The 21,627-nt window shown below is 42.3% G+C and overlaps 10 non-coding genes across 10 annotated transcripts; 4 read left to right on the forward strand and 6 right to left on the reverse strand.

The window, feature by feature from the left end:
* Positions 1-1,451: 1,451 nt before the first annotated feature.
* TRNAS-UGA lies at positions 1,452-1,533 on the reverse strand. The gene has a single exon. It is a non-coding gene; the product is annotated as a tRNA-Ser (tRNA).
* A 2,596-nt stretch (positions 1,534-4,129) lies between these two features.
* Positions 4,130-4,211, forward strand: TRNAS-UGA. The gene has a single exon. It is a non-coding gene; the product is annotated as a tRNA-Ser (tRNA).
* Positions 4,212-6,139: 1,928 nt separating this feature from the next.
* TRNAE-UUC lies at positions 6,140-6,211 on the forward strand. Its single transcript has one exon. It is a non-coding gene; the product is annotated as a tRNA-Glu (tRNA).
* Positions 6,212-6,402: 191 nt separating this feature from the next.
* Positions 6,403-6,487, forward strand: TRNAY-GUA. The gene is given in 2 exon segments: positions 6,403-6,439; positions 6,452-6,487. It is a non-coding gene; the product is annotated as a tRNA-Tyr (tRNA).
* A 2,020-nt stretch (positions 6,488-8,507) lies between these two features.
* TRNAS-UGA lies at positions 8,508-8,589 on the forward strand. Its single transcript has one exon. It is a non-coding gene; the product is annotated as a tRNA-Ser (tRNA).
* Positions 8,590-11,913: 3,324 nt separating this feature from the next.
* On the reverse strand, positions 11,914-11,998 carry TRNAY-GUA. The gene is given in 2 exon segments: positions 11,914-11,949; positions 11,962-11,998. It is a non-coding gene; the product is annotated as a tRNA-Tyr (tRNA).
* A 191-nt stretch (positions 11,999-12,189) lies between these two features.
* TRNAE-UUC lies at positions 12,190-12,261 on the reverse strand. The gene has a single exon. It is a non-coding gene; the product is annotated as a tRNA-Glu (tRNA).
* A 2,868-nt stretch (positions 12,262-15,129) lies between these two features.
* On the reverse strand, positions 15,130-15,211 carry TRNAS-UGA. Its single transcript has one exon. It is a non-coding gene; the product is annotated as a tRNA-Ser (tRNA).
* A 2,292-nt stretch (positions 15,212-17,503) lies between these two features.
* On the reverse strand, positions 17,504-17,575 carry TRNAE-UUC. Its single transcript has one exon. It is a non-coding gene; the product is annotated as a tRNA-Glu (tRNA).
* Positions 17,576-20,611: 3,036 nt separating this feature from the next.
* On the reverse strand, positions 20,612-20,693 carry TRNAS-UGA. The gene has a single exon. It is a non-coding gene; the product is annotated as a tRNA-Ser (tRNA).
* Between the last annotated feature and the right edge of the window lie 934 nt (positions 20,694-21,627).

The following is a 21,627-nucleotide window of genomic DNA, read 5'->3' on the forward strand; positions in this document are numbered from 1 at the left end:
TCATCCTCTCTACTTGTGAGGGATTATGATCCTGAATACAGATGAGAAATTTAGCTGAATCACTAGGAATTATAAGGAGACATGAAGTACCGAGAGGTCGGACAGGACAGGCTGTGGTAATGTGCTGCTGTGGAGAGTGTAAACAAATGCTGCTGCTCATTAGCCACAGCTCACCCTCCTCTCATGTCTCCTCATCATCTCCTTTCCCACAGAGATTCACCTATATTTAGGATCATGATTCCTGACAAGTAGAGCAGAGAGGAGGATGAGGCAGCTCTTTACAAACCACCTGGCCAAGTCAAAGAATTAGATGATCTACTACTTGAGGAAATGGCTAAAATGACATTGAAAGCCGAAGTTATTATTATGGGAGACTTTAATCTTCCTGATGTTAACTGGAAGACCGAAATAGCTAGTTCTGCCAGAAGTACAGATATTCTAAATTCCCTACTGGGATTATCTCTACAGGAAGTAGTTGAGGAGCCAACCTGGAAGGAGGCCATTTTAGATTTAGTTTTCACAAATCGGAATTTGGTATCTGATATTGCTGTGGGGGAAAGCTTGGGATCTAGTGATCACCAGTCAGTGTGGTTTACTATAAGTACAGTGACTGAGTCACACCACACAAAAACAAAAGTTTTAGATTTTAGAAAAACTGACTTTTCTAAAATTAGATTAGTGGTATACGAGTCCCTATCAGATTGGAACAGTTTCAATGGTGTCCAGGAGAAATGGGACTACTTAAAAGAGGCACTATTGAAGGCAACAGAAAATTGCATTAGGCTTGTCAGTAAAAGCAAAAAAGGAAGAGACCACTGTGGTACTCAGCAGAAGTGGCCAAAATCATTAAAAACAAAAAGATAGGGAACAAAACAAAACAAGTATTATAGGGAAATGTATTATATTAGGCAGAGAGAGGCCAAACAAGTTATAAGAGAAATTAGCTGAGTCAGTGAAAAAAAGGCGATAAGACATTCTTCAGATACATAAATGAAAATAGGAAACTAAAACAAGGAATTACCAAATTAAAAACAATAGAAGGAAGGTATATGGAAGAAGATATAGAACGAGCTGACTGCCTCAATGAATACTTCCCCACCCCATTTGTTGGTTGCTACCTCTGAGTACTGCCTGGCACCCAGTGACTGATATCAACTAACCATGAGTCATGGTCACAACCGTGGTCTTCTGCAATATAACGCTATATACCATATGCAGTTGATTATCCCATTGCCCGTGCTAATCTCTTGGTAATTGTGCCTACACATTAATCCATTGTGTGGGCTCAGGATATACATATTTTATGTTGATGTAATGTGTACACATATATGGTAATCTAGTTTTTTTCATTGGCACAGGAAAAAAGTTGCCTATTTTATGGACTGTCCAGAAATTTCTAGATGGCTGGCATCCTTGATCACCATTTTTTTGTTTTGTGTTTAAATAAAAATCGTAGTCGGCAGGATTTGAACCTGCGCGGGGAGACCCCAATGGATTTCAAGTCAATCGCCTTAACCACTCGGCCACGACTACCAGCTGTGACATATTACCTCCACGTTGTGGTATCGGCAGCTGATTACCTAGACACTGCAGTCACTACCTTGAGATGTGGTTGTTGTTACCCACTCTCAGCGTTCGACCCCACAATACAACCAAATGAGAAGATGGTGGAATACATTTACTATAGTGTTTATATTTGTTTTTAGGTGTAAAAATGCTGTTTTAGAAAGTCTTATTTTTTTCACATTTACTATCAAAATTGTGCTTGTTTTGAAGGCTTTTGTGCCTCTTGCCACTATTTAGAAGTATAAGACTAATTTAGAAGTTTCAGACTTTTTTTTACCTGAATTTGTCGCAAAAACAGTCTAATTTCTACTCCAGGCCTGGTGTACTTTTCTTTGTCAGTTTTGAATGATAAAGTGTGACATTTAATGCAAAAAAATACGCACTTTACCATGGAAAACTGACAAAGGGAGATGTGCAACTTTTTTCATGTGCATACTAATTTGACCAGTCTTAGTGAATAGAAACCAGTCTAACTATAAAACCACCACCAGAGGTCAGACTAATAGCAATACACAGAGTCTAATACATCAACTGCTGTGTGACTTTAATAAATACTTGGCAAAACAAAGTCAGATGAAGAAAATTTGCCTGTCTAATTTTATTTATAAAAACAGGCGAGCTTGATAATTGTGCCACAGTGATCCTCCACATGCTGGGGCACATTTTTCAAGCTCGTCTGCTTTTATAAATAAAATTAGACAGGCAAATTTCCTTCATCTCTCTTTCTTTTGCCAAGTATTTAAAAAAAGTTGCACAGCACTTCATGAATTAGACGTATTGGCATTAGTCTGACCTCTGGTGGTTCTTTTTCAATATGGCAGGTTCATATTCACTAAAATCGGTCTAATTAGCATGCACATGAAAATGTGGCGCTAGTGAGCTGAAAGTAGGTGCACGTCTCCATGAAAGTGTCGACTTGTTTAGGCAAAATGTGGTGCAACTCAGTACTAAAAACTGACGAGGAGAAGTAGGCCAGCCCTGGAGTGGAGCAGAAATTTGACAGTTTTTGTGTCTAATTTAGGTGCAAAAAAGGTCCACCTACATAAATAAGTCAGAAAATAGACGCAAAAGTTAGAAAACTTCTGAATTAGTCTAAAAAAATCAAAACAGGCGAATGAGGCGCAAAAGCCTCTAAAACAAGCGCATTTTGAGTAGTAAGTGTGACAAAAAGATGACTGTCTAAAACTGTATTTTTATGCCAAAAAACAGGTGCAAACACTACAGTAAATGTGCCCCACTGATCCCAACTACATGAGGTCCTGCCCCGATTCCATCCTATACCGCAGGATACACGTCGGATGTCAAGTCACATCAGCACAATGGGGGAGGGGGACAGACTTCTCCCACACATTGTCTCTTCCCCGATATGTGAAAGTCAGGCCAGACACACACATCATGTGTCAGTGAGAGGTCCCCTACTCAAAATGCACTTGTTTTAGAGGCTTTTGCGCCTCATTCGCCTGTTTTGATTTTTTAGACTAATTCAGAAGTTTTCTAACTTTTGCGTCTATTTTCTGACCTATTTATGTAGGTGTACCTTTTTGCACCTGAATTACTCACAAAAACTGTCAAATTTCTGCTCCACTCCAGGGCTGGCCTACTTGCCTAAACAAGTCGCACTTTCATGGAGACGTGCACCTACTTTCAGCTCACTAGCGCCACATTTTCATGTGCATGCTAATTAGACCGATTTTAGTAAATATGAACCTGCCATATTGAAAAAGAACCACCAGAGGTCAGACTAATGCCAATACGTCTAATTCATGAAGTGCTGTGCAACTTTTTTGAAATACTTGGCAAAAGAAAGAGAGATGAAGAAAATTTGCCTGTCTAATTTTATTTATAAAAGCAGACGAGCTTGATAAGTGTGCCCCAGCATGTGGAGGGTCACTGTGGCACAATTATCAAGCTCGCCTGTTTTTATAAATAAAATTAGACAGGCAAATTTTCTTCATCTGACTTTCTTTAGGCAAGTATTTATTAAAGTCACACAGCCGTTGATGTATTAGACTCTGTGTATTGCTATTAGTCTGACCTCTGGTGGTGGTTTTATAGTTAGACAGGTTTCTATTCACTAAGACTGGTCAAATTAGTATGCACATGAAAAAAGTTGCACATCTCCCTTTGTCAGTTTTCAATGGTAAAATGCGTATTTTTTTGCATTAAATGTCACACTTTATCATTCAAAACTGACAAAGAAAAGTACACCAGGCCTGGAGTAGAAATTAGACTGTTTTTGTGACAAATTCAGGTAAAAATATAGTCTGAAACTTCTAAATTAGTCTTATACTTCAAAATAGTGGCAAGAGGCACAAAAGCCTTCAAAACAAGCACAATTTTGATAGTAAATGTGACAAAAAAAAGGACTTTCTAAAACAGCTTTTTTACACCTAAAAACAAATATAAACATTATAGTAAATGTATTCCACCATCTTCTCATTTGGTTGTATTGTGGGGTCGAACGCTGAGAGTGGGTAACAACAACCACATCTCAGGGTAGTGACTGCAGTGTCTAGGTAATCTGCTGCCGATACCACAACGTGGAGATATTATGTGACAGCTGGTAGTCGTGGCCGAGTGGTTAAGGCGATAGACTTGAAATCCATTGGGGTCTCCCCGCGCAGGTTCAAATCCTGCCGACTACGATTTTTATTTAAACAAAAAACTAAAAAATGGTGATCAAGGTTGCCAGCCATCCAGAAATTTCTGGACAGTCCATAAAATAGGCAACTTTTTTCCTGTGCCAATGAAAAAAACTAGATTACCATAGCCTGTCCTGTCCGTCCTCTCTGTACTTCATATCTCCTAAAGAAGTAAATTCCTACAGAGATTCAGCTAAAGTTTTAAACTCACAGAAAATAGGAATAAACTCCCAGTAAGGGACATAAACAATAAATCACGTAAAGGAAACCTCTAAAATTAAAAACTAAATATATAAATCCCCAAAACTGACACATATATGTGTACACAATATATCAACATAAAATATGTATATCCTAAGCCCACACAATGGATTAATGTGTAGGCACAATTACCAAGAGATTAGCACGGGCAATGGGATAATAATCAACTGCATATGGTATATAGCGTTATATTGCAGAAGACCACGGTTGTGACCATGACTCATGGTTAGTTGATATTAGTCACTGGGTGCCAGGCAGTCCTCAGGGGTAGCAACCAACAAATGGGGTGGGGAAGTATTCATTGAGGCAGTCAGCTCGTTCTTTATCTTCTTCCATATACCTTCCTTCTTTTGTTTTTAATTTGGTAATTCCTTGTTTTAGTTTCCTATTTTCATTTATGTATCTGAAGAATGCCTTATCGCCTTTATTCATTGACTCAGCTAATTTCTCTTATAACTTGTTTGGCCTCTCTCTGCCTAATATAATACATTTCCCTATAATCCTTGTTTTGTTTTGTTCCGTATCTTTTTGTTTTTAATGATTTTGGCCACTTCTGCTGAGTACCAAAGTGGTCTCTTCCTTTTCTGCTTTTACTGACAAGCCAAATGCAATTTTCTGTTGCCTTCAATAGTGCCTCTTTTAAGTAGTCCCATTTCTCCTGGACACCATTGAAACTGTTCCAATCTGATAGGGACTCGTATACCACTAATCTAATTTTTGAAAAGTCAGTTTTTCTAAAATCTAAAACTTTTGTTTTTGTGGGGTGTGACTTAGTCACTGTACTTATAGTAAACCACACTGACTGGTGATCACTAGATCCCAAGCTTTCCCCCACAGCAATATCAGATACCAAATTCCGATTTGTGAATACTAAATCTAAAATGGCCTCCTTCCAGGTTGGCTCCTCAACTACTTGCTGTAGAGATAATCCCAGTAGGGAATTTAGAATATCCTTACTTCTGGCAGAACTAGCTATTTTGGTTTTCCAGTTAACATCAGGAAGATTAAAGTCTCCCATAATAATAACTTCCCCTTTCAATGTCATTTTAGCCATTTCCTCAAGTAGTAGATCATCTAATTCTTTGACTTGGCCAGGTGGTTTGTAAAGAGCTGCCTCATCCTCCTCTCTGCTCTACTTGTCAGGAATCATGATCCTAAATATAGGTGAATCTCTGTGGGAAAGAAGATGATGATGAGACATGAGAGGAGGGTGAGCTGTGGCTAATGAGCAGCAGCATTTGTTTACACTCTCCACAGCAGCACATTACCACAGCCTGTCCTGTCCGACCTCTCGGTACTTCATGTCTCCTTATAATTCCTACAGAGATTCAGCTAAATTTCTCATCTGTATTCAGGATCATAATCCCTCACAAGTAGAGAGGATGAGGCAGCTCTTTACCTTAGTGTTGTAAAGTAACGTCCTTATGTATGATCAGGACAGGTTTTGTGTGCACTAATGGAACAGCGGCCATTTTGTTTCCCCTGATGATTGCTCACTAGACAAAATGAGCCATTATAAATAATAAAAGGTATTTGAGAATACATTTATAATAAAGTAATATTTAAGTATTTTCCTTTTCTTAATTCCTGGAGAACCTCTTTAAGTATATGGCAGGGGCAGCGTGAGCCCTGGTGATGATGGAATCTGAAGATTGTGTTGTCCCTATAACTCCCATATGGTCTAGCGGTTAGGATTCCTGGTTTTCACCCAGGCGGCCCGGGTTCGACTCCCGGTATGGGAAGTTGAGTTCTTTTGTTTCTTTACCTCTAAACCTTCTATTATATCCGGATATTGGTGAAGTCTCACAGTTTTATCACCATTGTAATACCTCCTATCAGTCCGTTTTGCAGGTTCATGGATACTAAATACGTGTTCTATGGACACATAGGACATTTCAGTGGTGTGAACAACAGGTTAGCAGCAGCATGCAAGCCTTTGATAGCTCAGCTGGTAGAGCGGAGGACTGTAGAGGAATGCAGACATCCTTAGGTCGCTGGTTCGATTCCGGCTTGAAGGACTTCTCTTTTAATCATAATGATTTTTTGGGCATTTGACCACATAATAATTTCATCCCCATGCTTTTCTGACCCGCTCCAAATGATGAACGGGTCGTCTAGAAATCTTTTATATTAAACGATCAGAGGGGAGAATTTCTGGGACTGTGCAATGTGGACAAGTTCAAAGCCGCCCATGAAGAGATTTGCATAACTTGGTGCTACTCTTGTCCCTATCGCACAGCCCCGTGTCTCCTGAAACAAGGTGTCACTGAAGGAAAGAAATTGTTGTGTAGTATTAATGCAATTCCTTTGAGTAGGAAAAGGGGCAACATATAAAATGGAAATATGTCCCCCAAAAAATAGAACATGTCCTATTATTGTCCGCATTACGGACAAGGATAAGACTGTTCTATTAGGAGCCGACCGTTCCACAAAATACAGAATGCACACAGCCGGTATCCATGTTTTGCAGATCCATAATTTGCAGACTGCAAAACATCCAACAGTTGTGTGCATGAGCCCTAATTCTGAGCGATCCTGTCAGAGGAGCGGCGGTCAGAACGGGACCTCTCACTGACACATGATGTGTGTGTCTGGCCTGACTTTCACATATCGGGGAAGAGACAATGTGTGGGAGAAGTCTGTCCCCCTCCCCCATTGTGCTGATGTGACTTGACATGCTCACAGAGAGATCAGGAGAGATCGCCCGACGTGTATCCTGCGGTTTAGGATGGAATCGGGGCAGGACCTCATGTAGTTGGGATCAGTGGGGCACATTTACTGTAGTGTTTGCACCTGTTTTTTGGCATAAAAATACAGTTTTAGACAGTCATCTTTTAGTCACATTTACTTATGAAAAAAATGCGCTTGTTTTAGAGGCTTTTGCGCCTCATTCGCCTGTTTTGATTTTTTAGACTAATTCAGAAGTTTTCTAACTTTTGCGTCTATTTTCTGACTTATTTATGTACGTGTACCTTTTTTGCACTTGAATTAGTCACAAAAACTGTCAAATTTCTGCTCCACTCCAGGGCGGGCCTACTTCTCCTCGTCAGTTTTGAGTACTGAGTTGCTCCACATTTTGCCTAAACAAGTCGCACTTTCATGGAGACGTGCACATACTTTCAGCTCACTAGCGCCACATTTTCATGTGCATGCTAATTAGACCGATTTTAGTGAATATGAACCTGCCATATTGAAAAAGAACCACCAGAGGTCAGACTAATGCCAATACGTCTAATTCATGAAGTGATGTGCAACTTTTTTGAAATACTTGGCAAAAGAAAGAGAGATGAAGAAAATTTGCCTGTCTAATTCTATTTATAAAAGCAGATGAGCTTGATAAATGTGCCCCAGCATGTGGAGGATCACTGTGGCACAATTATCAAGCTCGCCTGTTTTTATAAATAAAATTAGACAGGCAAATTTTCTTCATCTAACTTTGTTTTGCCAAGTATTTATTAAAGTCACACAGCCGTTGATGTATTACACTCTGTGTATTGCTATTAGTCTGACCTCTGGTGGTGGTTTTATAGTTAGACTGGTTTCTATTCACTAAGACTGGTGAAATTAGTATGCACATGAAAAAAGTTGCACATCTCCCTTTGTCAGTTTTCCATGGTAAAGTGCGTATGTTTTTGCATTAAATGTCACACTTTATCATTCAAAACTGACAAAGAAAAGTACACCAGGCCTGGAGTAGAAATTAGACTGTTTTTGCGACAAATTCAGGTAAAAAAAAGTCTGAAACTTCTAAATTAGTCTAATACTTAAAAATAGTGGCAAGAGGCACAAAAGCCTTCAAAACAAGCACAATTTTGATAGTAAATGTGACAAAAAAATAAGACTTTCTAAAACAGCATTTTTACACCTAAAAACAAATATAAACACTATAGTAAATGTATTCCACCATCTTCTCATTTGGTTGTATTGTGGGGTCGAACGCTGAGAGTGGGTAACAACAACCACATCTCAAGGTAGTGACTGCAGTGTCTAGGTAATCTGCTGCCGATACCACAACGTGGAGATATTATGTGACAGCTGGTAGTCGTGGCCGAGTGGTTAAGGCGATGGACTTGAAATCCATTGGGGTCTCCCCGCGCAGGTTCAAATCCTGCCGACTACGTTTTTTATTTACACACAAAACTAAAAATTGGTGATCAAGGTTGCCAGCCATCCAGAAATTTATGGACAGTCCATAAAATAGGCAACTTTTTTCCTGTGCCAATGAAAAAAACTAGATTACCATAGCCTGTCCTGTCCGTCCTCTCTGTACTTCATATCTCCTAAAGAAGTAAATTCCTACAGAGATTCAGCTAAAGTTCTAAACTCACAGAAAATAGGAATAAACTCCCAGTAGGGGACATAAACAATAAATCACGTAAAGGAAACCTCTAAAATTAAAAACTAAATATATAAATCCCCAAAACTGACACATATATGTGTACACAATACATCAACATAAAATATGCATATCCTGAGCCCACACAATGGATTAATGTGTAGGCACAATTACCAAGAGATTAGCACGGGCAATGGGATAATAATCAGCTGCATATGGTATATAGTGTTATATTGCAGAAGACCACGGTTGTGACCATGACTCATGGTTAGTTGATATCAGTCACTGGGTGCCAGGCAGTCCTCAGAGGTAGCAACCAACAAATGGGGTGGGGAAGTATTCATTGAGGCAGTCAGCTCGTTCTTTATCTTCTTCCATATACCTTCCTTCTTTTGTTTTTAATTTGGTAATTCCTTGTTTTAGTTTCCTATTTTCATTTATGTATCTGAAGAATGTCTTATCGCCTTTTATCATTGACTCAGCTAATTTCTCTTATAACTTGTTTGGTCTCTCTCTGCCTAATCTAATACATTTCCCTATAATCTAATACATTTCCCTATAATCTAATACATTTCCCTGCAGGATCGCAGACAGCCTCGCTCTCGTGAGAGACACGGTACACTTACGTCAGGGACCGCCGCGTACATGCGGCCCTGGTCAGCCTGGACCAGGAGAAGGCCTTTGACCGAGTGTCCCATGCGTTCATGGGCAGGGCTCTGCGCAGGCTGGGTCTAGGCAGGAGGTTCTGTTCATTTGTTTACCTGATGTATTTTGACATTTGCAGTACGGTGTTGGTGAACGGCTGGAAGACTGACCCCTTTTCGGTCCGCTCCGGGGTCAGACAAGGCTGCCCTCTTTTACCTCTCCTTTTTGTTTGTGTTATAGAATCCTTCGCAGAGTCTGTCCGGCAGAATGGAGAGATCAGAGGGATCACTGCACCAGGACCTGGACACTACGAGGTCAAGTGCTCGCTGTACATTGATGATGTGACCGTCTTCTGCGCTGATCGGCGTTCGGTGACTGCACTCGTCCAGACCTGCGAGGAGTTCGGACAAGCTTCAGGGGCCAAAGTCAACTGCGGCAAGTCAGAAGCCATGCTCTTCGGAGACTGGCAACTGGCCTCTTCTGCCCCCTTCCCATTTACCATCAAATCGGGCTTCATCAAAATTCTGGGAGTCTGGTTCGGGAAGGAAGGCGCAGCCCTCAAGTCTTGGGAAGAATGCTTGGCCAAAGTCAACCAAAGAATTGGACTATGGAGCCTTAGACACCTCACGATTGAAGGTAAAGCACTCGTCCTGCGAAATGAAGTTTTGCCTGTGCTCCAATACACCGCACAGGCATGGCCCCCTCTTGCCACCGTTTCCAGGGCCATCACCAGGACAGTGTTTCGCTTCATCTGGGGATCTAAGATGGACAGAGTGAAGCGAGCCATCATGTACAAAGAGCCCCGCAAGGGCGGAAAGGGCATACCGGACCTGCCCACTTTATTGCGGATCGCCTTTGTTTGTGACAGCGTTCGCCGGACTCTGAGAACTGCCAACGGCTCTGCGGGCAAGGCTATGTCCCGCTTTTTCCTCCTGCCCCTCTGGAGGGGTCTGGGCTGGGACAAGTGGGACAGCTCCATCCCTTACAACTGGCACGCTCCCTGGTTCTACGGGGACGTCGACAGGTTTGTGAGGGAACACCAGCTGGAGGGCCTTAAACCCGACTTGTGGAAGCCAAAAACTATCCACAAACTCATCAGAGCAAAGGATGTGGTCGAGTCAGTTCCAGGGATCCATGGCGACACCATAGAGACAGTTTGGACTAATGTGTCGTCAAACAGGTTGACCAACGGGCATAAGGACTTGTCATGGATGGCCATTCAGGGCGGTCTGCCAATACGGTCATTCATGCATGCCCGCAATCTGTGCAAAACCCGGTACTGCCCCAGGTGCCCTTTCGTGGAGGAAACATCTTATCACCTGTTTTGGGAGTGCCGCTTTGCACAGCGCCTGCTGGACGCCCTGGAACATGAACTCAAAGACTCAGTGCCCAGGAACAGCCTGCAACACACTTCGGTGCTGTACGGACTGTTTCATGGGATTCATACTGTTGGAGCCATCCAGGAGGCCTGGCGCCTTATGAACTGTTTTAAGGACGCTATTTGGTTTGCCAGGAACCGGATCATTCTCAGGAGGGAGAACAAGTCCGTCCTGGACTGCCGCAGACTTATCCATAGTATGCTGCAGGACTACAACATCTTGGACGTCGACGAAGAAGAAAAGGACTAAACCCCTCTCCTTCCCCCTCTCCCCTCGTTTGTATTTGTCTTCTCAATAAAGCTTAGGGCATGTGATCCCCCCTCCCTCTCCCCCCTTCCCACCTCCCCTTCCCTCATCACTGTCCAAATGCTTTGTTGGAAGGTTTTGTGATTGAATAGGTATGCTAGTGTAGCATTCATTGCGATGTATAGTGTAGGTTAGCCTGTGCTTTACATAACAATGCCATGCTCGCAAAGACGATTGTAAGTAATTTATTATGTACTGTTTCATGGCCTGTGCTGCGTCACAGTACTAAAGTATGTATGTATGATGACTGATCGTAATAAAGACGTTTCAATCAAAAAATAAACTTATTTGGCGATACTGGCGATACCAGCGATACTAGCGATAATAGCGATCTATTGCTCTGTGGATTACTTGGCAGTGCTATTTCAAGGGGAGAAGGGAATACTAGACGGTGACACGCATGATACCGTCACACGGACAATAATAGGACATGTTCTATTTTTTGGGGGACATATTTCCATTTTATATGTTGCTCCTTTTCCTACTCAAAGGAATTGAATTAATACTACACAACAATTTCTTTCCTTCAGTGACACCTTGTTTCAGGAGACACGGGGCTGTGCGATAGGGACAAGAGTAGCACCAAGTTATGCAAATCTCTTCATGGGCGGCTTTGAACTTGTCCACATTGCACAGTCCCAGAAATTCTCCCCTCTGATCGTTTAATATAAAAGATTTCTAGACGACCCGTTCATCATTTGGAGAGGGTCAGAAAAGCATGGGGATGAAATTATTATGTGGTCAAATGCCCAAAAAATCATTATGATTAAAAGAGAATTCCTTCGAGCCGGAATTGAACCAGCGACCTAAGGATGTCTGCACTCCTCTACAGTCCTCCGCTCTACCAGCTGAGCTATCGAAGGCTTGCATGCTGCTGCTAACCTGTTGTTCACACCACTGAAATGTCCTATGTGTCCATAGAACACGTATGTAGTATCCATGAACCTGCAAAACGGACTGATAGGAGGTATTAGAATGGTGATAAAACTGTGAGACTTCACCAATATCCGGATATAATAGAAGGTTTAGAGGTAAAGAAACAAAAGAACTCAACTTCCCATACCGGGAGTCGAACCCGGGCCGCCTGGGTGAAAACCAGGAATCCTAACCGCTAGACCATATGGGAGTTATAGAGATAACACAATCTTCAGATTCCATCATCACCAGGGCTCACGCTGCCCCTGCCATATACTTAAAGAGGTTCTCCAGGAGTTAAGAAAAGGAAAACACTTAAATATTACTTTATTATAATTAGGGTTGTCCCGATACCGATACTAGTATCGGTATCGGGACCGATTCCGAGTTTTCTCGGCGGTACTCAGCCGCCGATACCCCGCCCCGATACATAAATAGAATACTATGGGCGTAACTATGGGCGGGGCCCGGTGCAGTCACTGTACTCTTACACCGGGCCCCGCCGCTCACCGAAGTATTTATAAACGTGAATCCTTATCCTGTTGTTAAGTTGAACTAACGCTGCCCTCTCCCATGTTCCCCTGTATCCCCCTGTATCCCCACAGCACTTACTTAAGCTTCCATAGCAGGCAGAGCAGACGGCAGCAGTAACGTCACTCACTGACGTAGAGCGCCTGCTCCGCCCACTTTATGAGTGAAGCAGGCGGAGCAGGCGCGCGACGTCAGTGAGTGACGTTACTGGTGCCGTCCGCTCTGCCTGCTATGGAAGCTTAAGTAAGTGCTGTGGAGATACAGGGGGATACAGGGGAACATGGGAGAGGGCAGCGTTAGTTCAACTTAACAACAGGATAAGGATTCACGTTTATAAATACTTCGGTGAGCGGCGGGGCCCGGTGTATTGGGGGACACTGTTATGAGGGGGATCTGTGGATGACATATAGCAGTGTCATCCACAGATCCTCCCCATAACAGTTCCATCCACAGATCCCCTATAACAGCACCATCCACAGATCCCCCACCAAATAACAATGCCATCCTCAGATCCCCCCACCCCATAACAATGCCATCCACAGATATCCCACCCCATAGCAGTACCATCCACAGATCCCCATAACAGTGCCATCCACAGATCCCCCATAACAGTGCCATCCACAGATCCCCCATAACAGTGCCATCCACAGATCCCCATAACAGTGCCATCCACAGATCCCCCATAACAGCACCATCCACAGATCCCCATAACAGTGCCATCCACAGATCCCCCATAACAGTGCCATCCACAGATCCCCCATAACAGTGCCATCCACAGATCCCCATAACAGTGCCATCCACAGATCCCCATAACAGTGCCATCCACAGATCCCCCATAACAGCACCATCCACAGATCCCCATAACAGCGCCATCCACAGATCCCCCATAACAGTGCCATCCACAGATCCCCCATAACAGTGCCATCCACAGATCCCCCATAACAGTGCCATCCACAGATCCCCCATAACAGTGCCATCCACAGATCCCCCATAACAGTGCCATCCACAGATCCCCCATAACAGTGCCATCCACAGATCCCCATAACAGTGCCATCCACAGATCCCCCATAACAGTGCCATCCACAGGTCCCCCATAACAGTGCCATCCACAGATCCCCCACATGACAGTGCGTCATCCACAGATCCCCCAAAACGGTCACATGACATTTAAAAAAAGTATCGGTATTCGGTATCGGTGACTACTTGAAAAAAAGTATCGGTACTTGTACTCGGTCCTAAAAAAGTGGTATCGGGACAACCCTAATTATAATTGTATTCTCAAATACCTTTCATTATTTATAATGGCTCATTTTGTCTGGTGAGCAATCATCAGGGGAAACAAAATGGCCGCTGTTCCATTAGTGCACACAAAACCTGTCCTGATCATACATGAGGACGTTACTTTACAACACTGAGGTAAAGAGCTGCCTCATCCTCTCTACTTGTGAGGGATTATGATCCTGAATACAGATGAGAAATTTAGCTGAATCTCTGTAGGAATTATAAGGAGACATGAAGTACCGAGAGGTCGGACAGGACAGGCTGTGGTAATGTGCTGCTGTGGAGAGTGTAAACAAATGCTGCTGCTCATTAGCCACAACTCACCCTCCTCTCATGTCTCCTCATCATCTCCTTTCCCACAGAGATTCACCTATATTTAGGATCATGATTCCTGACAAGTAGAGCAGAGAGGAGGATGAGGCAGCTCTTTACAAACCACCTGGCCAAGTCAAAGAATTAGATGATCTACTACTTGAGGAAATGGCTAAAATGACATTGAAAGGGGAAGTTATTATTATGGGAGACTTTAATCTTCCTGATGTTAACTTGAAGACCGAAATAGCTAGTTCTGCCAGAAGTACAGATATTCTAAATTCCCTACTGGGATTATCTCTACAGGAAGTAGTTGAGGAGCCAACCTGGAAGGAGGCCATTTTAGATTTAGTTTTCACAAATCGGAATTTGGTATCTGATATTACTGTAGGGGAAAGCTTGGGATCTAGTGATCACCAGTCAGTGTGGTTTACTATAAGTACAGTGACTGAGTCACACCACACAAGAACAAAAGTTTTAGATTTTAGAAAAACTGACTTTCCTAAAATGAGATTAGTGGTATACGAGTCCCTATCAGATTGGAACAGTTTCAATGGAGTCCAGGAGAAATGGGACTACTTAAAAGTGGCACTATTGAAGGCAACAGAAAATTGCATTAGGCTTGTCAGTAAAAGCCAAAAAAAGGAAGAGACCACTGTGGTACTCAGCAGAAGTGGCCAAAATCATTAAAAACAAAAAACGTGATTTATTGTTTATGTCCCCAACTGGAAGTTTATTCCTATTTTCTGTGAGTTTAGAACTTTAGCTGAATCTCTGTAGGAATTTACTTCTTTAGGAGATATGAAGTACAGAGAGGACGGACAGGACAGGCTATGGTAATCTAGTTTTTTCATTGGCACAGGAAAAAAGTTGCCTATTTTATGGACTGTCCAGAAATTTCTGGATGGCTGGCAACCTTGATCCCCATTTTTTAGTTTTGTGGGTAAATAAAAATCGTAGTCGGCAGGATTTGAACCTGCGCGGGGAGACCCCAATGGATTTCAAGTCCATCGCCTTAACCACTCGGCCACGACTACCAGCTGTGACACAATATTGCCACGTTGTGGTATCGGCAGCTGATTACCTAGACACTGCAGTCACTACCTTGAGATGTGGTTGTTGTTACCCACTCTCAGCGTTCGACCCCACAATACAACCAAATGAGAAGATGGTGGAATACATTTACTATAGTGTTTATATTTGTTTTTAGGTGTAAAAAAGCTGTTTTAGAAAGTCTTATTTTTTTGTCACATTTACTATCAAAATTGTGCTTGTTTTGAAGGCTTTTGTGCCTCTTGCCACTATTTTGAACTATAAGACTAATTTAGAAGTTTCAGACTATATTTTTACCTGAATTTGTCACAAAAACAGTCTAATTTCTACTCCAGGCCTGGTGTACTTTTCTTTGTCAGTTTTGAATGATAAAGTAATGACATTTAATGCAAAAAAATACGCACTTTACCATGGAAAACTGACAAAGGGAGATGTGCAACTTTTTTCATGTGCATACTAATTTGACCAGTCTTAGTGAATAGAAACCTGTCTAACTATAAAACCACCACCAGAGGTCAGACTAATAGCAATACACAGAGTCTAATACATCAATGGCTGTGTGACTTTAATAAATACTTGGCAAAACAAAGTCAGATGAAGAAAATTTGCCTGTCTAATTTTATATATGAAAACAGGCGAGCTTGATAATTGTGCCACAGTGATCCTCCACATGCTGGGGCACATTTATCAAGCTCATCTGCTTTTATAAATAAAATTAGACAGGCAAATTTTCTTCATCTCTCTTTCTTTTGCCAAGTATTTCAAAAAAGTTGCACAGCACTTCATGAATTAGACGTATTGGCATTAGTCTGACCTCTGGTGGTTCTTTTTCAATATGGCAGGTTCATATTCACTAAGATCGGTCTAATTAGCATGCACATGAAAATGTGGCGCTAGTGAGCTGAAAGTATGTGCACGTCTCTATGAAAGTGCGACTTGTTTAGGCAAAATGTGGTGCAACTCAGTACTAAAAACTGACGAGGAGAAGTAGGCCAGCCCTGGAGTGGAGCAGAAATTTGACAGTTTTTGTGTCTAATTCAGGTGCAAAAAAGGTCCACCTACATAAATAAGTCAGAAAATAGACGCAAAAGTTAGAAAACTTCTGAATTAGTCTAAAAAATCAAAACAGGCGAATAAGGCGCAAGAGCCTCTAAAACAAGCACATTTTTTTCATAAGTAAATGTGACTAAAAGATGACTGTCTAAAACTGTATTTTTATGCCAAAAAACAGGTGCAAACACTACAGTAAATGTGCCCCACTGATCCCAACTACATGAGGTCCTGCCCCGATTCCATCCTATACCGCAGGATACACGTCGGGCGATCTCTCCTGATCTCTCTGTGAGCATGTCAAGTCACATCAGCACAATGGGGGAGGGGGACAGACTTCTCCCACACATTGTCTCTTCCCCGATATGTGAAAGTCAGGCCAGACACACACATCATGTGTCAGTGAGAGGTCCCGTTCTGACCGCCGCTCCTCTGACAGGATCGCTCAGAATTAGGGCTCATGCACACAACTGTTGGATGTTTTGCAGTCTGCAAATTACGGATCTGCAAAACATGGATACCGGCTGTGTGCATTCTGTATTTTGTGGAACGGTCGGCTCCTAATAGAACAGTCTTATCCTTGTCCGTAATGCGGACAATAATAGGACATGTTCTATTTTTTGGGGGACATATTTCCATTTTATATGTTGCCCCTTTTCCTACTCAAAGGAATTGAATTAATACTACACAACAATTTCTTTCCTTCAGTGACACCTTGTTTCAGGAGACACGGGGCTGTGCGATAGGGACAAGAGTAGCACCAAGTTATGCAAATCTCTTCATGGGCGGCTTTGAACTTGTCCACATTGCACAGTCCCAGAAATTCTCCCCTCTGATCGTTTAATATAAAAGATGTCTAGACGACCCGTTCATCATTTGGAGAGGGTCAGAAAACGAAGCATGGGGATGAAATTATTATGTGGTCGAATGCCAAAAAAATCATTATGATTAAAAGAGAAGTCCTTCGAGCCAGAATTGAACCAGCGACCTAAGGATGTCTGCATTCCTCTGCTCTACTAGCTCAGCTATCGAAGGCTTGCATGCTGCAGTTAACCTGTTGTTCACACCACTGAAATATCCTATGTGTCCATAGAACACGTATGTAGTATCCATGAACCTGCAAAACGGACTGATAGGAGGTATTACAATGGTGATAAAACTGTGAGACTTCACCAATATCCGGATATAATAGAAGGTTTAGAGAGAAAGAAACAAAAGAACTCAACTTCCCATACCGGGAGTCGAACCCGGGCCGCCTGGGTGAAAACCAGGAATCCTAACCGCTAGACCATATGGGAGTTATAGAGACAACACAATCTTCAGATTCCATCATCACCAGGACACACGCTGCCCCTGCCATACACTTAAAGAGGTTCTCCAGGAATTAAGAAAAGGAAAATACTTAAATATTACTTTATTATAAATGTATTCTCAAATACCTTTCATTATTTATAATGGCTTATTTTGTCTGGTGAGCAATCATCAGGAGAAACAAAATGGCCGCTGTTCCATTAGTGCACACAAAACCTGTCCTGATCATACATGAGGACGTTACTTTACAACACTGAGGTAAAGAGCTGCCTCATCCTTTCTACTTGTGAGGGATTATGATCCTGAATACAGATGAGAAATTTAGCTGAATCTCTGTAGGAATTATAAGGAGACATGAAGTACCGAGAGGTCGGACAGGACAGGCTGTGGTAATGTGCTGCTGTGGAGAGTGTAAACAAATGCTGCTGCTCATTAGCCACAGCTCACCCTCCTCTCATGTCTCCTCATCATCTCCTTTCCCACAGAGATTCACCTATATTTAGGATCATGATTCCTGACAAGTAGAGCAGAGAGGAGGATGAGGCAGCTCTTTACAAACCACCTGGCCAAGTCAAAGAATTAGATGATCTACTACTTGAGGAAATGGCTAAAATGACATTGAAAGGGGAAGTTATCATTATGGGAGACTTTAATCTTCCTGATGTTAACTGGAAAACCGAAATAGCTAGTTCTGCCAGAAGTACAGATATTCTAAATTCCCTACTGGGATTATCTCTACAGGAAGTAGTTGAGGAGCCAACCCGGAAGGAGGCCATTTTAGATTTAGTATTCACAAATCGGAATTTGATATCTGATATTGCTGTGGGGGAAAGCTTGGGATCTAGTGATCACCAGTCAGTGTGGTTTACTATAAGTACAGTGATTGAGTCACACCCCACAAAAACAAAAGTTTTAGATTTTAGAAAAACTGACTTTTCTAAAATTAGATTAGTGGTATACGAGTCCCTATCAGATTGGAACAGTTTCAATGGAGTCCAGGAGAAATGGGACTACTTAAAAGTGGCACTATTGAAGGCAACAGAAAATTGCATTAGGCTTGTCAGTAAAAGCAAAAAAGGAAGAGACCACTGTGGTACTCAGCAGAAGTGGCCAAAATCATTAAAAACAAAACAAGGATTATAGGGAAATGTATTATATTAGGCAGAGAGAGGCCAAACAAGTTATAAGAGAAATTAGCTGAGTCAGTGAAAAAAGGCGATAAGGCATTCTTCAGATACATACCGTATTTTTCGCTTTATAAGACGCACTTTTTTCCCCCCAAAAGTGGAGGGAAAATGGCCGTGCGTCTTATAAAGCGAATACTTCGCTGGCCGCTATGCTGCACAGCGCGGCCAGCGAAGTATCAGTGACAGTGTGGAGGGAGGAGGCGGGGCCCGGTGCAGTGACTCTACTCTAATACACCGGGCCCCGCAACTGTTAAACATTCAATCTGATAGTATATGCTCTGTACGGGCGGCTCTTACTATAGTACCGTAAGTATAGCGCAGACCGGAATCTACCTCGGTCATGCGCCGCTTGCCGCACCTCCTTCCTCATGCGCCGTCTGCTCCAGCTCCCTCTGTCATGCGCCGCCTGCCTGTTCATTCATAAAGTGAGATAAGCAGGCAGGCGGCGCATGAGGAGGGAGCTGGGGCAGGCGGTGCATGACAGAGGGAGCTGGAGCAGACAGCGCATGACAGAGGGAGCTGCGGCAGGTGGCGCATGACCGATGGAGATGCCGGTCTGCGCTATACTTACGGTACTATAGTAAGAGCCGCCCGTACAGAGCATATACTATCAGATTGAATGTTTAACAGTTGCGGGGCCCGGTGTATTAGAGTAGAGTCACTACACCGGGCCCCGCCTCCTCCCTCCACACTGATGCATCTGATGGGGGATCTGTAGATGACACTTTTGGGGATCTGTGGATGACATAAGTGTCATCCACAGAGCCCCATAAGTGTCATGCACAGATCCCCCCTCAGTGTAATGCACAAATCCCCCCTCTGTCATTCACAGATCCCCCATCAGTGTCATCCACAGATCCCCCATCAGTGTCATCCACAGATCCCCCATAAGTGTCATCCACAGATCCCCCCATCAGTGTCAGCCACAGATCCCCCCATAACAGTGCGTCATCCACAGATCCCCATAACAGTGCGTCATCCACAGATCCCCATAACAGTGCGTCATCCACAGATCCCCCCATAACAGTGCGTCAGCCACAGACCCCTCATAACAGTGTCATCCACAGACCACCATTAGATCAAAAGCTACCAAAAGCACACCTTTTGGTTGAAAATATTTTTTTCTTATTTTCCTCCTCAAAAACCTAGATGCGTCTAATCATCAGGTGCGTCTTATAAAGCGAAAAATACGGTAAATGAAAATAGGAAACTAAAACAAGGAATTACCAAGTTAAAAACAAAAGAAGGAAGGTATATGGAAGAAGATAAAGAACGAGCTGACTGCCTCAATGAATACTTCCCCACCCCATTTGTTGGTTGCTACCTCTGAGGACTGCCTGGCACCCAGTGACTGATATCAACTAACCATGAGTCATGGTCACAACCGTGGTCTTCTGCAATATAACACTATATACCATATGCAGTTGATTATTATCCCATTGCCCATGCTAATCTCTTGGTAATTAATCCATTGTGTGGGCTCAGGATATACATATTTTATGTTGACGTATTGTGTACACATATATGTGTCAGTTTTGGGGATTTATATATTTAGTTTTTAATTTTAGAGGTTTCCTTTACGTGATTTATTGTTTATGTCCCTTACTGGGAGTTTATTCCTATTTTCTGTGATTTTAAAACTTTAGCTGAATCTCTGTAGGAATTTACTTCTTTAGGAGATATGAAGTACAGAGAGGACGGACAGGACAGGCTATGGTAATCTAGTTTTTTTCATTGGCACAGGAAAAAAGTTGCCTATTTTATGGACTGTCCAGAAATTTCTGGATGGCTGGCAACCTTGATCACCATTTTTTAGTTTTTTGTTTAAATAAAAATCGTAGTCGGCAGGATTTGAACCTGCGCGGGGAGACCCCAATGGATTTCAAGTCCATCGCCTTAACCACTCGGCCACGACTACCAGCTGTCAGGTAATATCTCCACGTTGTGGTATCGGCAGCTGATTACCTAGACACTGCAGTCACTACCTTGAGATGTGGTTGTTGTTACCCACTCTCAGCGTTCGACCCCACAATACAACCAAATGAGAAGATGGTGGAATACATTTACTATAGTGTTTATATTTGTTTTTAGGTGTAAAAATGCTGTTTTAGAAAGTCTTATTTTTTTTCACATTTACTATCAAAATTGTGCTTGTTTTGAAGGCTTTTGTGCCTCTTGCCACTATTTTGAAGTATTAGACTAATTTAGAAGTTTCAGACTTTTTTTACCTGAATTTGTCACAAAAACAGTCTAATTTCTACTCCAGGCCTGGTGTACTTTTCTTTGTCAGTTTTGAATGATAAAGTGTGACATTTAATGCAAAAAAATACGCATTTTACCATGGAAAACTGACAAAGGGAGATGTGCAACTTTTTTCATGTGCATACTAATTTGACCAGTCTTAGTGAATAGAAACCTGTCTAACTATAAAACCACCACCAGAGGTCAGACTAATAGCAATACACAGAGTCTAATACATCAACGGCTGTGTGACTTTAATAAATACTTGTCTAAAGAAAGTCAGATGAAGAAAATTTGCCTGTCTAATTTTATTTATAAAAACAGGCGAGCTTGATAATTGTGCCACAGTGATCCTCCACATGCTGGGGAACATTTATCAAGCTCATCTGCTTTTATAAATAAAATTAGACAGGCAAATTTTCTTCATCTGTCTATCTTTTGCCAAGTATTTCAAAAAAGTTGCACAGCACTTCATGAATTAGACGTATAGGAATGTGGACTATGAGCCATATGATCAATGGATTGATAAAGAGGGAAGATTTGTATTCCTATATGGCCGGTGGAAGGGACTGGTATGCGTGCTTGCGTTCGTATATATTCCTCCCCCTTTC

This window comes from Bufo bufo, chromosome 4 (genome assembly GCF_905171765.1).
Source record: "Bufo bufo chromosome 4, aBufBuf1.1, whole genome shotgun sequence".
NCBI lineage: Eukaryota > Metazoa > Chordata > Amphibia > Anura > Bufonidae > Bufo > Bufo bufo.